Source organism: Carettochelys insculpta, chromosome 15 (assembly GCF_033958435.1).
Source record: "Carettochelys insculpta isolate YL-2023 chromosome 15, ASM3395843v1, whole genome shotgun sequence".
In the NCBI taxonomy this organism is placed as follows: domain Eukaryota; kingdom Metazoa; phylum Chordata; order Testudines; family Carettochelyidae; genus Carettochelys; species Carettochelys insculpta.
In genome coordinates this window covers 39,570,469-39,583,891 of record NC_134151.1, presented here as the reverse complement: position 1 = coordinate 39,583,891, position 13,423 = coordinate 39,570,469, and positions in this window count along the sequence as shown.

Sequence of the window (13,423 nt, the reverse complement as noted above, 5' to 3'; positions counted from 1 at the left end):
GCTCTGAGCTGGCCCCGCCCACCCACTCTCTTCTATACTCCGAGGGAGGCGGGGCTATCGCGTCCTCTTAGCCAATCAACGCAGCCTCCCCCCCCCCCCGCGCACGCTCTGCCTTGTGCGCCTGCGCAGGGCTGCTCGGACTCCCCCCCCCCCCCGCCTGGCTCCCCGGGGAGGGGTCTGCACGGCCCACAAGCTCCGCCCCCTGGCCCGGCCCCGCCCCTGGCCCCGCCCCTGCGCGTTGAGGCTGGTGCCGCAGCAGAGGTCTGGGGCGGGGGCTGCGGACGTGCCCGGCCGACGGGCGCCCCGCGCTGGGACCCTTCCCCCTCCGTCCGGAGAGCGGCTGCACCTCCCCGCCCTCACCGTGCAGCCGCCTGCAAACGCTGCGGGTCCGTGCGCCAGATAGCGCCGCCGAGGCGCTGCCCCCGGCCCGGCCCGGCCCCCTCGCGTCGCCTTGCACCGGCCACGAAGTGACAAAATCCGCCCAGGGCCTGGCCCCCGAGGGCTGCCGGCGAGCAGAGCGTGAGCACAGCGGCCGCGCCACTCCTCCTCCTCGGTGCAGAGAGCCCTGGAGGGACGGCCAAGGGCCAGTCCTGTTCTTGTCACTGCCACCCCCGGGAAGCAGAGCCCTCGCCCCCACCGCCCCCAGCTCTTCCCAGCGCCATGGCCCGGTAGCGGCCCCCACCTCTGCAGCCCCCCACCTCCTCTGCAGCGCTGCCCGGAGCTGAGCGTGAGGGCGGCTGCCCACGAGAGAGTCTGGTGCTGCCCTGCTGGTTCGCAGCGTGTTTCTGGCCTGGTGCACATCCACACATGCCTTGGAACGCACAACAAAATTTATTCTGCACACGGACGGCCCACAAACTCGACTTAGCCTGCAGCCCTGGCGGTGCTGAACAGCCGAGGCAAAGTGCTGTACCTTCTTCCCAGCAATGGCGGTTGCTGTACGGCCGAAAGCGGATTGGCAGTGCCCGGGCATGGCAGACACCCCCTAACCCTTTCCTTTCCTAAGCCAGCGGGGGATCAGCCATAGCCCCTGCTTCCAAGCCAGGCTCTAAACTAGCTCCCACAGTGCGGAAGGGCCGGGTGCTGACAGTCACCCTGCGTAGACCCAAAGGCCCCCTGGCATTTATACAGGTCCTCTGAGCGTGCCCCAAGTCGAGCCGCTGTGCATCTCGGGGTAGTTGTGTGAGTCTAGTTCAGCAAGAACAATAAGGGGCCCAGCAGGGCCATCCCAAGGGGGATGCAGGGCCTAGCACGCACCTCCCTCCACCACCTCCTCCTGCCCCTGTTCTGTGCCCATCCCATCCCTTCCCCTGAGCGATACAGCCCGGGAGAGTAGCAGGGGGCCTGGCAACTGCAGGAGGAGCTGGGCCCACCCCTGAGCTCACCGGTGGTGGGAAGAGGAGCGTCCTGGCCCCAGCCGCCTTCCTCTGCTTCCCACCACCAGTGCACATAGGAGGTGGTCCCACACCTTCCCCCAGCCACACACCTGGGAGCTGTGGGAGGGGAACAGGCTGGGGCCAGGCCACTCTGGTTCCCTCTGCCGCTGAGTGTGGGGGCAGGACTGGCCCCTGCTCAGCTGACCTGCTCCTGCCCACAAAAGCTGCTTCCCCCGCAGCCCTAGACACAGCTCCTGCTGCTGCAGGGTCAACCCCCACTGCCCAGACACAGATCACGTAGGGCCCCAAACTTCCAGGGACGGTCCTGCTGCAGAGCCTGGACAAGAGGAGCAGGAAGGTTGGCCGGGGGAGTCTGGGCTGTGGGCCAGAGAGCAACAAAGCTGAGAGAAGGAATCAGCTGTTCTCCAGGAAAGCCCCTCTTGCAGGGAAGCCACTGAGCAGCTCCCCTCACTGCCTGATCCTCCTGGGCAGCAAGGAAAGGCCCAGCTCCCGGGCACAGCACCAGCCCCTGCCCCAGCTGTGCGCCTGCCCCGATGGCATGTGGCGTGGCAGCAAGAGCCTTTTGTGAGCCCAGGGCAGCTGGTGGAGCAACTGCACGAGCCTGGGTCGGTGCCAGCAGTGCTGCCAGAACTAGGCTAGAGAGGAACACTGCCAGCCCCTTCCCTGCAGGATGAACAGAGAGGAGCCCCTGCCCTACCCGTAAGGCCACCTCGGAGCAGTGCCCAGCCCAGGGGACCCCAGCAACGCCAGCTGTGCCCAAGCAGGGATAGGCGCTGTGTGACCCAGCGCAAGCTCAGCTTCACTGCGAGCCCTGCCAGTGGCTTTGCAGCCCAGAGTTGGGGCTGAGCCTTGCCCGCCCCCCCATGGCTCATGCGTGCGCCCCATGCAGACCACAGGTCCCTTGAGCAAGAGCCCTCTGCAGAGCAGCTTCTCCCACCACCCCTGGACTCCAGGCAAAGCACCACTGTGGCTGGGCCCTTCACACCCTCTGCCTAGGCCTGGGCCTGGGCCTGGGCCAGTCCTTGCAGCCCGCTTCTGTGCAGCCCTTCCTCCTTCAGGGCTCCAGCCAGCCCCCAGCCCCCCCACCTCCTGGGGCACAGAACCTGACAGACACACTGGGCTTCTAGCTTCCTCTGCTGGGCATGAGGGGTCCAGGCAGGTGTGCTCCGGGTGCTGCAAGGGGTGGCTCAGTGCCAGCTGCCCCTGGGCTCTGCCTGCGAGGGGGGAATGGGAACTGGGCCTGGGTCCATGGGGCCAGAGGCTGCTGGTGGGCTGGGAGCTAACAGAGGGAGATGGCTTGTACACCAGCCCAGCAAACCCAGCTCCCAAGTTGTCCCGCGCTGCACAGCTGCACACTGTGCTCAGCAAGAACCAGTTCATGGCCCACAAGGAACCCATCTGGTGAACAGCGGGTGGGCTCCATGGCTGGGGAGCCTGGCTGGGGTCCCACGCTGCTGCGCATGGCACTGCACCAGGTGGGCTCCATGGCTGGGGAGCCTGGCTGGGGTCCCAGTGTGATGGGGTTCAGGGGTCCCCCTGCACTGCACCCCGTCCACTGGCAGGAGTGACTCTCACTCAGCAGGTACAACAGGAGGTTTATTAGGCAACAGATGCCCAGTTTCTCACAGAAGCGTCAGTACAGCAGTCAGAGACAGTCCTTCCAACCCGTCCTGGGGAGAAGACCCCAAGGAGTGCCCCTCTGGGGTGTAGCTTTCCCCCTCCTCATGCTGGCTGCCTTCCAGCTCCTCTTTCCCCAGCTTCCTAACTGCCGCCCCCCATTCAAAACCCAGCTCGGCTCCTCCCTCCTCTTTGTTCAGGGCTGAGGTGTTACCTGCGAGCCTAAGTTGTAGCCCCAGGGTCATCCTTAGCCACTGGGAGCTGCTCTGCTTGTTTCTCACATCCAGCCTGAGTCTTACACCGGCACTCCCCCCACTCTATCACATCAGACCGAACTGAGCGGGGTCACTTAGCCAGTGACCTGGGGAAGTTCAGGGCCCTCCCTGCATGACAGGGCATCGGCTATGGTGTTGTTGTTCCCCTTGACGTGGACCACCTCCATGTCGTAGTCCTGCAGGAGCAGACTCCACCGCAGGAGCTTGGCGTTGGCCCCTTTCGTGTGATGCAGCCAGGTCAGGGGTGAGTGATCGGTGTACATGGTGAAACGCCGTCCAAACAGGTATGGCTGCAGCTTCCCCAGCGCCCACACCATGGCCAGACATTCCTTCTCTATGGCTGCGTAGTTCTGCTCCCGGGACAGCAGCTTCTTACTCAGGTACACAATGGGGTGTTTCTCCCCCTTGTTGTTCACTTGCATTAGCACCGCCCCCAGCCCCACGTCTGAGGCATCGGTGAACACCAGGAAGGGCTTGCTGAAGTCTGGATTTGCCAGCACTGGGGCCCTGACCAGAGCCTCTTTCAGTGCGCCGAGGGCCTCTTGGCACTGCTCGGTCCAGACCACCTTGTCTGGCTTTCCCTTTTCACACAGCTCTGTGAGGGGGGCTGCGATGGAGCTAAAGTGGGGCACAAACCTCCGGTAGTTCCCCGCCATCCCAATGAAGGCCTGGACCTGCTTCTTAGTCTGGGGTGTTGGCCAATCTCTGATAGCCTCCACTTTAGCTGGCTCTGGCTTTAAGCAGCCGCTGCCCACCTTGTGGCCCAGGTAGGTCACCTCAGCCATTCCCACCTTGCACTTCCCTGCCTTGATAGTCAGACCAGCCTTCTGGAGTCGGTCCAGCACCTGCTTGACCTGAGACACATGGTCCTCCCACGTCTGGCTGAAGATGCAAATTGTGATGGAGTGGGGGATACCTCTCTCTCTCTCTCTCTCTCTCTCTCTCTCTCTCTCTCTCTCTGTGTGTGTGTGTGTGTGTGTGTGTGTGTGTGTGTGTGTGTGTGTGTGTGTGTGTGTGTGTGTGTGTGTGTGTGTGTGTGTCCTGCTGAGGGTAACCCTGACGACCAGGTAACACCTTTGTACTGCAGACAAAGGAGGAGGTGGAGCCTGAGGGGTTTGAATTGGAACTGGGAGTTGGAAGCAGTGAGTCTGGGCTGGGACAGAGAGAGACCAAGGAGGGGGCAAGGCCCTGGCTCTGGGGGCCCCTCAGGGCCTCCTCTCCCCAACATGAATTGGACTGGCTGTCTCTGCCTGCTGTACTGACTCCTCTGTACGATGCTGTGTCCTGTCGGCTAATAAACCTGCTGTTCTCCTGCTAAGTGAGAGACTCTCCTGCCTGCGGACAGGGTGCAGAGCTTGGGGGACCCCAAAACCCCATCACACTGGTGTCAGGAGTGGGATGTTCTGCACCCCGAGGATGGAGCATCCAGTAATAAGTGACGGGCGCCACGGAAGAAGAAGAGGGGCCTGTGAGACCCAGGTGTGCTGACGGGCAGTGAGGTGCAGTTTCCCAAGGCGGAGGGGCCTGCGGCCGAACCCAAGCAACTGCGGTCGTGGTTCTCGAGAGGGGGTGTCACTCCTGAGGAGGGGTTTCTCCTGGGAATCTGTTGGAGTCGGTCCCAGAAGGTGGAGGGGCCGAGGGCCCAACCCCCAGGAACAAGTGACCCCTGAGGAAGCTGACACGCTGAATGAGTTTGTCCCAAGACAGTGTGCTCATGGTCCTTGAGAGCGGGTGTCACACTGAAGAAGGGGTTCCTCTGAAAGTCTGTTGGAGTCAGTCCCAGAGGGCAGAGGGGCCTATGGCCTAACCCCAGGGAGCTTGTGACCCGCAAAGAGCCTGGCACACTGAAGGGATTCTTCCAGGAATCGTGGGCTGCAGAGGGCATCAGCCTGAGAGCCTGCAACCACGCTGAGCAACTCCACTGTGAAGTGGCAGCACCTGGAAACTGAATCGAGATTAAAGAAGCTGGACAAGGCAGCGTGGATGTGCAGTGGCAGAGCTGAGGGTTGAGGAGAATCCTGCAGAGGTGAGCCCGGATCGGGGCAGGGAACCCTGGACTGCATGGAGCTCTGAACCGAGTGGCCTGCCACAGCTCAAGGAGGGAAGGAGCGATTCCAACCCATCATCTACTAGTGGCCAAGACAGATCTGCGAAGAGTTTTCCAGGCCTGGGCCAAGGAAGGTCCCTGTGTGTCTGTGCAGGAAAGCAGCTGATCCACTGGGAATGGCAAGTTGTCTGTGAGAGAAGCTGCTTCACCTTCTGTGTGTGTGTGGAGACCAGCCGGGGGGCTGGGACAAAGGAGAGATTGTCTCCCATTGTCTGTCTGTGTTAAACAGCAGCAGCAGCCTGGGGAGAGAGCAGAGCCTGCGTTTGGAAAAGGTGCCAATGAGAAAACTAGCCCATTGTCTGAGGAAGATTCACCAGCCTGGGGTGGCTGGAGAAGGAACCACCAGGAAAGAGCATTCCAGGTGTGTCTCTGAATCCAGCCATGGGGGCTGGAGCAGAGGGAATGGCTCTGGGATGGGCAGTGGTGTCCCTGCTAAGGACACTGGTCCTTGGTGCAAGAAAAGTGCTTCTGCTTCTGGGGAAGTGAATCCTTTGCCTGAGCCTGTGGGGGCTCGAGATGGAGCCAAGATCCCAGAGCTGGATCTGAGTGCAGCTGAAGCCCAGATGGGAAGTGGGCCTGCCTCTGTGTCTCTCAGGGGGGATGATGCTTTAACTCGGTCTGATCCAGCTAGTATCATCAGGGAATCCCAGAGACCAGACGATTCTGGTACTTGTTCTTTGCCTGATGCTGAGGTGTTACTGGGAGGGGGTGAGAGGGCTCTGTCCTACCAGAGTCATCCTCTCGCCAGGACACAAGAACAGATGGGCAATGGAGTTACGCTGACTGATGAAGATAAAGGAGCTGGTAGCAGAAGGGAGGAAAGGGACCCTAACCTTCTGTCCGGTGGTACTGGCTGTCTGCCTGGAGGGGGATTACGTGGGAATCTGCCTAATGGGCCAGAAGTGATCCTGGGTGTAGGTGAAACCCAGGAGCTGGTTGTGGCTCAAGGGAGCAGTGCCCCTGTGGAGGCAGACAGGGGTGAGTTATTGTTTGGGGAAGCTCTTAAGGAAGAGAATTTTCCTGAAACTTTTCCTGACCCGTCTGTGGGGACTGCAGAAAATGGGAGTGAGGTGAAGGAGAGTGAACAGGAAAGGTGCTTGTCTGTCTGTAAGAGCCAGAGCAGCCCTTTGCCTGGGAAGAAGTTTGTTTCAGCTCCTGATGGCCAGGATCTGCCTAAGTGTAAAACCACTGGCTGTGCTCTGGAAGGGTCCAAAGCAGGCAGGGTAAAAGTTTCTCAGGAACTGGAAGTTAATGCAAGTAAAGTAAAAACTATCAGGAAATGTGAGCAGCCCTGTGATAACCAAGTAAAACGGCTGCACAGTCAGTCTCTGTAGAATGCAGGAGAGGGCCAGCAATTCCCCATCTCCAAATGGTGAAAACACTTATATTCTCATACTGGATTCGACTTCTAATTCCATGGGGAGGCAGTAGTTGGAGGTGGAAGGACAAAGAAGCTTTGGGCCTAGTGGGCCAGTAAGGGATAAACAGGGATTCCTTCATGTGGATTCTGCGTCTGGGACTCACAAAACAGCTCTCAGAAAGCAGTTTGGTTTGCAAATTTCCAGGCTGGCTGGGAGGGGGCCGTCTCCCTGAGATCATCAATGGCCCAGCTCTTGTTAGAAGGGAGGGCACAGCCAGAGAAATCAAATTTCCACCCCAGGGGGCAAGGGAGAAGATTAGAACTTGATGGTGCTAAGAAAGGCCTCAGCCATTTATCCCCAAAATACCAGATTCTCAAGAATGTTGCACAAAGGTTGTGGTCTACCAAAGAGCAACGTAAATGTGCAGTTGCAATGGGTTTGTTCTGTTACTCACGCTAACTGCTGTAACCAAGGGGTGCTGCTACCAAAAGCTGTAGAATTGTACCATGTACTGAATGTTTGGAAAAAGCCATTTAACATGATGACATTAATGTAAAAGCATAAGCTGTATGTTAAAGGAGTCTGTAACTCTGAAATGTCACCATTGTTCCCTGTAACTAGTCTTGCAACCTCTCACATAAGGAAAAACATTCCAAACCTATTGTGTGGCATGGAAGGGGGAACTGAGGCACACAACCATTTTGGTGGTCTGGCTAAATGCCATGGGTGGAAGCATTTGTACCTTCCTTTACTGGACTGTAACTGAATTCCAAACTTGTGCCGGAGCAGCTGTATGGGCTGGTGGACAGACAGGGCAGGGCCCAGACCAGAAAAAAACTATTTGATCTGTTCGTGCTGCAGCATCTGTATGGGCTCTGCCTGCCCAACTTGAGAACGTGGCTGACGGACCGGGGCCGAAGCAGCGAGACCGACCAACCTGAGGGAACTAAAGGGACTTGCCCGGCTGCATCACATGAAAAGGGCCAATACCAAGCTCCTAAGTTGGAGCTTCCCCCAGCAGGATTATGACATGGAGGTGGTGCACATCAAGGGGAGCACTGAGGGTCAGCTGATGCCCGATCACGAGGGGAGGGCCCCGAACTTCCCCAGGTCACTGGCTGAGTGACCCCGCTCAGTTCGGTCTGGAAGAGGGGAGAGATGTGATGGAGTGGGGGATACCTGTGTGTATGTGAGTGGCTCACAGAGGCCACGTCTACACGTGAAGCCTACATCGAAGTATCCTATTTCGATGTTGTGATGGGGTTTAGGGGTCCCCCTGCACTGCACCCCGTCCGCTGGCAGGAGAGACTCTCACTCAGCAGGCACAACAGCAGGTTTATTAGGCAACAGATGTCCAGTTTCTCACAGAAGCAACAGCATAGCCGCCAGAGAGTTCTTCCAACCTGTCCTGGGGGGAAGACCCCGAGGGGTGTTCCTCTGGGGTGTAGCTTTCCCCCTCCTCAGGCTGGCTGACTTCCAGCTCTCCCTTTTCCTCGCCTCTAACTGCCGCCCCCGATTCAAAACCCAGCTCAGCTTCTCCCTGCTCTTTGTTTAGGCAGAGGTGTTATCTGCCAGTTGTAGCCCCAGGGTCATCCTTAGCCACTGGGAGCTGCTGCTTGCCTCGGACATCCAGCCTGACTCACACATGCACCCCCCCCACTCCATCACATCTCTCCCCTCTTCCAGACCGCACTGAGCGGGGTCACTTAGCCAGTGACCTGGGGAAGTTTGGGGCCCTCCCTGCGTGACAGGGCATCGGCTATGGTGTTGTTGTTCCCCTTGACGTGGACCACCTCCATGTCGTAGTCCTGCAGGAGCAGACTCCACCGCAGGAGCTTGGCGTTGGCCCCTTTCATGTGATGCAGCCAGGTCAGGGGTGAGTGATCGGTGTACACGGTGAAACGCCGTCCAAACAGGTACGGCTGCAGCTTCCCCAGCGCCCACACCATGGCCAGACATTCCTTCTCTATGGCCGCGTAGTTCTGCTCCCGGGGCAGCAGCTTCTTACTCAGGTACACGATGGGGTGTTTTTCCCCTTTGTCAGTCACCTGCATTAGCACCGCCCCCAGCCCCACGTCCGAGGCATCGGTGAACACCAGGAAGGGCTTGTTGAAGTCTGGATTTGCCAGCACTGGGGCCCTGACCAGAGCCTCCTTCAGCGCGCAGAGGGCCTCTTGGCACTGCTCGGTCCAGACCACCTTGTCAGGCTTTTCCTTTTTACACAGCTCCGTGAGGGGGGCTGCGATGGAGCTAAAGTGGGGCACAAACCTCCGGTAGTACCCCGCCATCCCAATGAAGGCCTGGACCTGCTTCTTAGTCTGGGGTGTTGGCCAATCTTTGACAGCCTCCACTTTAGCTGGCTCTGGCTTTAAGCAGCCGCTGCCCACCTTGTGGCCCAGGTAGGTCACCTCAGCCATTCCCACCTTGCACTTCCCTGCCTTGATAGTCAGACCGGCCTTCTGGAGTCGGTCCAGCACCTGCTTGAGTTGGGACACATGGTCCTCCCACGTCTGGCTGAAGATGCAAATGTCGTCCATGTAAGCCAGGGCAAAGCTCTCCATCCCTTTCAGTAGCTGGTCCACCAGACGCTGGAAGGTAGCGGGTGCCCCCTTGAGGCCGAAGGGAAGGACCAAGAACTCGTAGAGCCCCACAGGAGTGATGAAAGCCGACTTTAGCCGGGCATCTTGGTCTAATGGCACTTGCCAGTACCCCTTGGTGAGGTCTATGGTGGTGAGGTAACAGGCTCCCCCCAGCTTGTCTAAAAGGTCATCAGGCCTGGGCATGGGGTAGGCGTCCGAGACAGTGATGGCGTTAAGCTTGCGATAGTCCACACAAAACCGAACAGACCCATCTTTTTTAGGGACTAACACCACGGGAGAGGCCCAGGGGCTGGAGGACGGTTGGATCACCCCCAGAGCCAGCATGTCTTCAACCTCCCGCTCTATGTCCTGAGCCGTCCTCCCTGTGGCTCTGAACGGCACACACTTGATAGGGGCGTGGGTGCCTGTCTCTATTCGGTGGACAGCCAGGTCAGTGCGTCTGGGTCTGTCCGAGAACAGCTGTTGATGTGAATGCAGCACCTCCTTGATCTCTGTCTGCTGGGCAGGGGTCAGCTGGTCTGAGAGGGGAATAGACTCCAGCAAGGAGCCTGCTCCAGTCCTTGTGAGTAAATCCACCAAGGGATCATCCCCCTGCCCCTCCCAGTGCCTGCACACGGCCGGTACCAAGTTCTCTCTGTCCCAGTAAGGCTTCATCATGTTCACATGATAGACCCGGTGGCTGTGGGCCCAGTTCGACAATTCCACCACATAGTTCACCTCATTCAGCTGTTTGACGACCTTGAAGGGGCCATCCCAGGCCGCTTGCAGCTTGTTTCGCCACACAGGTACAAGGACCATCACTTGGTCCCCGGTGGCAGAGGGTTGGGCCCAGGCATTACGGTTATACCAGACCTTTTGCTTTCTTTGGGCCATGGAGAGGTTCTCCCCGGCCAGGCCCATGAGCTCGGTGAGTTTCCCCCGGAAGGTCAGTACATGCTGCACCACTGACTCCCCTTCAGGAGAGGCCGTCCCGTCCCACTCTTCTCTGAGCAAATCCAAGGGTCCCCGTGCCCTCCTTCCGTACAGCAGCTCAAACGGGGAGAACCCCGTGGATTCCTGGGGCACCTCCCTGTATGCAAACAGCAGGTGGGGTAAGTACTTGTCCCAGTCATGGGGGTATTGATTCATGAAGGTTCTCAGCATCTGCTTCAGACTCCCATTGAACCTCTCCACCAGTCCATTGGTCTGCGGGTGGTAGGTTGTGGCCCAGGTGTGCCGGACCCCACACTTGCCCCACAAGCTTTGCAGTAGGGCCGACATGAAGTTGGACCCCTGATCTGTGAGGACCTCCTTGGGGAACCTAACTCTGCTGAAAATGGACAGCAGCGCATCCGCCACGGTGTCAGCGTCGACAGAGGTTAAGGCCACTGCTTCTGGGTATTGCATGGCAAAATTTACCACCACCAAAATATATTTCTTCCCTGAATGTGTTGCCTTGCTGAAGGGTCCCACTATGTCCATAGCCACCTTCTGGAAAGGCTCCTCTATGATGGGCAGTGGCCTCAGGGCAGCTTTCCCCTTGTCTCGGGTCTTCCCCACCCTCTGGCAGGGATCGCAGGACAGGCAATACAGACAGACAGCTGCAAAGATCCCAGGCCAAAAAAAGTTCTGTAACAACCTTCTCCTGGTGCGGTGGATCCCCTGGTGTCCTGCGAGCGGGACATCATGGGCTAGGTACAGCAACCTGCGCCGGTACTTTTGGGGAACCACCACTTGCCTCTGGACCTTCCATGGCTCCGCTTTGCGTCTGGGAGCCCATTCCCGGTACAGGAATCCCTTTTCCCACAGGAATCTCTCCCTGCAGCCCTCCCCCAGGGGTGGAGCTGGGCTGAGACTGGCCAGTTCCCTCAGCTTCTGCAAGGAGGGGTCTCTCTGCTGCTCTGCCTGGAATTCTTCCGCTGGGGCAGGGGCGGATGCTACTTCCCCATCCCTGCCTGGCTCCAGCACCCCTGGCCTGTGAGATCTGGTTTTTGGGGGCCCCCCTTCTCTCAGGGTTGGCCCCTGTGGCTCCTGTGACTTTGGCTGGGCTTGTACCCCTGAATCTGGGGAGCGCACCCCTCGTTTTCTTTGGCTACGGGTCAAGACCAGGGCATGAGGGCGTTCACCTGGCCAGTTCTCCAGGTCACCCCCCATCAGTACATCCGCCGGCAAATGGCTGTGCACGCCCACCTCCTCGGGGCCTTCCTTGTTCTCCCATTTCAGGTGCACCCTCGCCATGGGCACCTTGAAAGGGGTCCTGTCAATTCCTGTTACAGTCAGGTGGGAATTGGGTATCGCGCAGCCCGGTGCCACCACCCCAGGTTGGGCCAGCATCACGTCAGCGCCTGTGTCCCAGAACCCCGTCACCTTTTTTCCGTCTACCTCGAGGGGTGTGAGACACTCGCTCCACAGAGGTAGCGCCGCCCCCACTCTGTAAACTGACCGCTGAGCATTTGGTCCCCCTGAGGAGCTGGTCTGTGGGGCAGACTCGGCCCAATCTGAGTACCCATTGTCAGCACCACCCGCCTTGGCCGCCAGCCCCTCTGGCTTCTGGGACTCCACCCAGTTGACTCCATGACCCCCCCGGCCTGCTCAACCTGTCTGGGAGCTTGGGGCACTGGGCTGTTCTATGCCCCTTCCACCTACAGCGATAACAGCCTGGGTCTTGTTGTGTCCCTCGGGCCGGCTGCTCTGTCCAGGCTCTGTTTGGCTCTCTGGGGAGTGGGTGGCCGGCCCCTCTTTCCTGGGCTCGCCCAAGAGGTGGTCCCCTTTGTCGTATGGTCAGGAACCGGTCTCTCTGAGATTCTCGGTCTCTCCGGGACTCCCTATCCCTCCGGGACTCCCTTTCTCTCCGGTTCTCCCTCTCTCTCCGGGACTCCCTCTCTTTGTGGGGTTCACTTTCAAACATGGCCCAGCTGTTTGTGAAGTCATCTGCCAGTTTCCCTGCATTGTGTGAATCCCCAGGCCTCCGGTCCACGAGCCACATGCTCAGCTCAGGTGAGCACATCTCATAGAATCGCTCCAGGACCACCAGCTCGACCAGGTCCTTTATGGACTGGACTCCCATCCCGAACACCCACTTCTGGTAGTATTGCTTCAGGCGGGCGGTTGTATCTACGTGGGTTTCCTCTGGCCTCTCCTGCGCCTCCTGGAACCTCTCTTTGTACATCTCCGGAGTCAGCCCGAACTTATGCAGCAGGGCCTGTTTGATCCGTTCATAGTCCCCAGGCTGCAGCCCCTCCAGCTGGCTGAGCACCGCTGCGGCCTTCTGATCCGGCAAGGGGGTGAGGTGCTGGAGCCACTCGGCTGGGGGAACCTCATGCAACTCACAGGCTCGCTCAAAGGCGGTAAGGAACTCGTCCATGTCCCCTGGGTCCTGACACTGGGCCAGCACACACGTCTCCAAGTGACTGGCCACCCCGAGCTGCCTGGTCCTCTCCCCGCTTACCGCAGCTGGGGCCTCTTGGCGTCTCACCTCCGCCATGGCTCACTCATGCTCCCGCTCTCGCTCTCTCTCCTCCCACTCTCTCTCGTAGCTGGCGCTCGTGCTCACGCTCTCTTTCCCGTTCCTGGCGCTCGTGTTCCCTCTGCCATTCCCTGGGCTTCCAGTTCCTTTAATCTCACCTCGAGCTCCAGCCGTCGCAGCTCTGCAGCAGGGGACTCTGCCCGCGATGGACCACCGCTAGCTGAGCACGACCTGGCAGGCACCGTGTGTGTCTGACGGCGTCGAGCCCCCGCTCCTGTCGGAGAATCCGAAACGCTTCCCGAGGCTGACCGGCCACTTTCTGCCGGGACAGGCTCTGCCCCCCCGGATCGGTCATTCTCTTCCAGCTGGGCAATCAGCTGGGACTTGGTTGCCTTCCCCACGGTCAGGCCCCTCTCTCTGCACAGCCCCGCTAGCTCTGCCTTCAGGAGTCGGGTATAATCCATCTCCCCGCTGTCTCCCGGGTTATCCACTCACCAGCAGCAGCTGCAGGAATTCCTCTGCTCCCCCTCTGGCTCTTGTGAGGCTCCTTCCTTCTCCTGCGCTCAGTCAGCCACTGCTGGGAGCTCATCCGTGGGTGCAGTGCATCCCACTCCTGACACC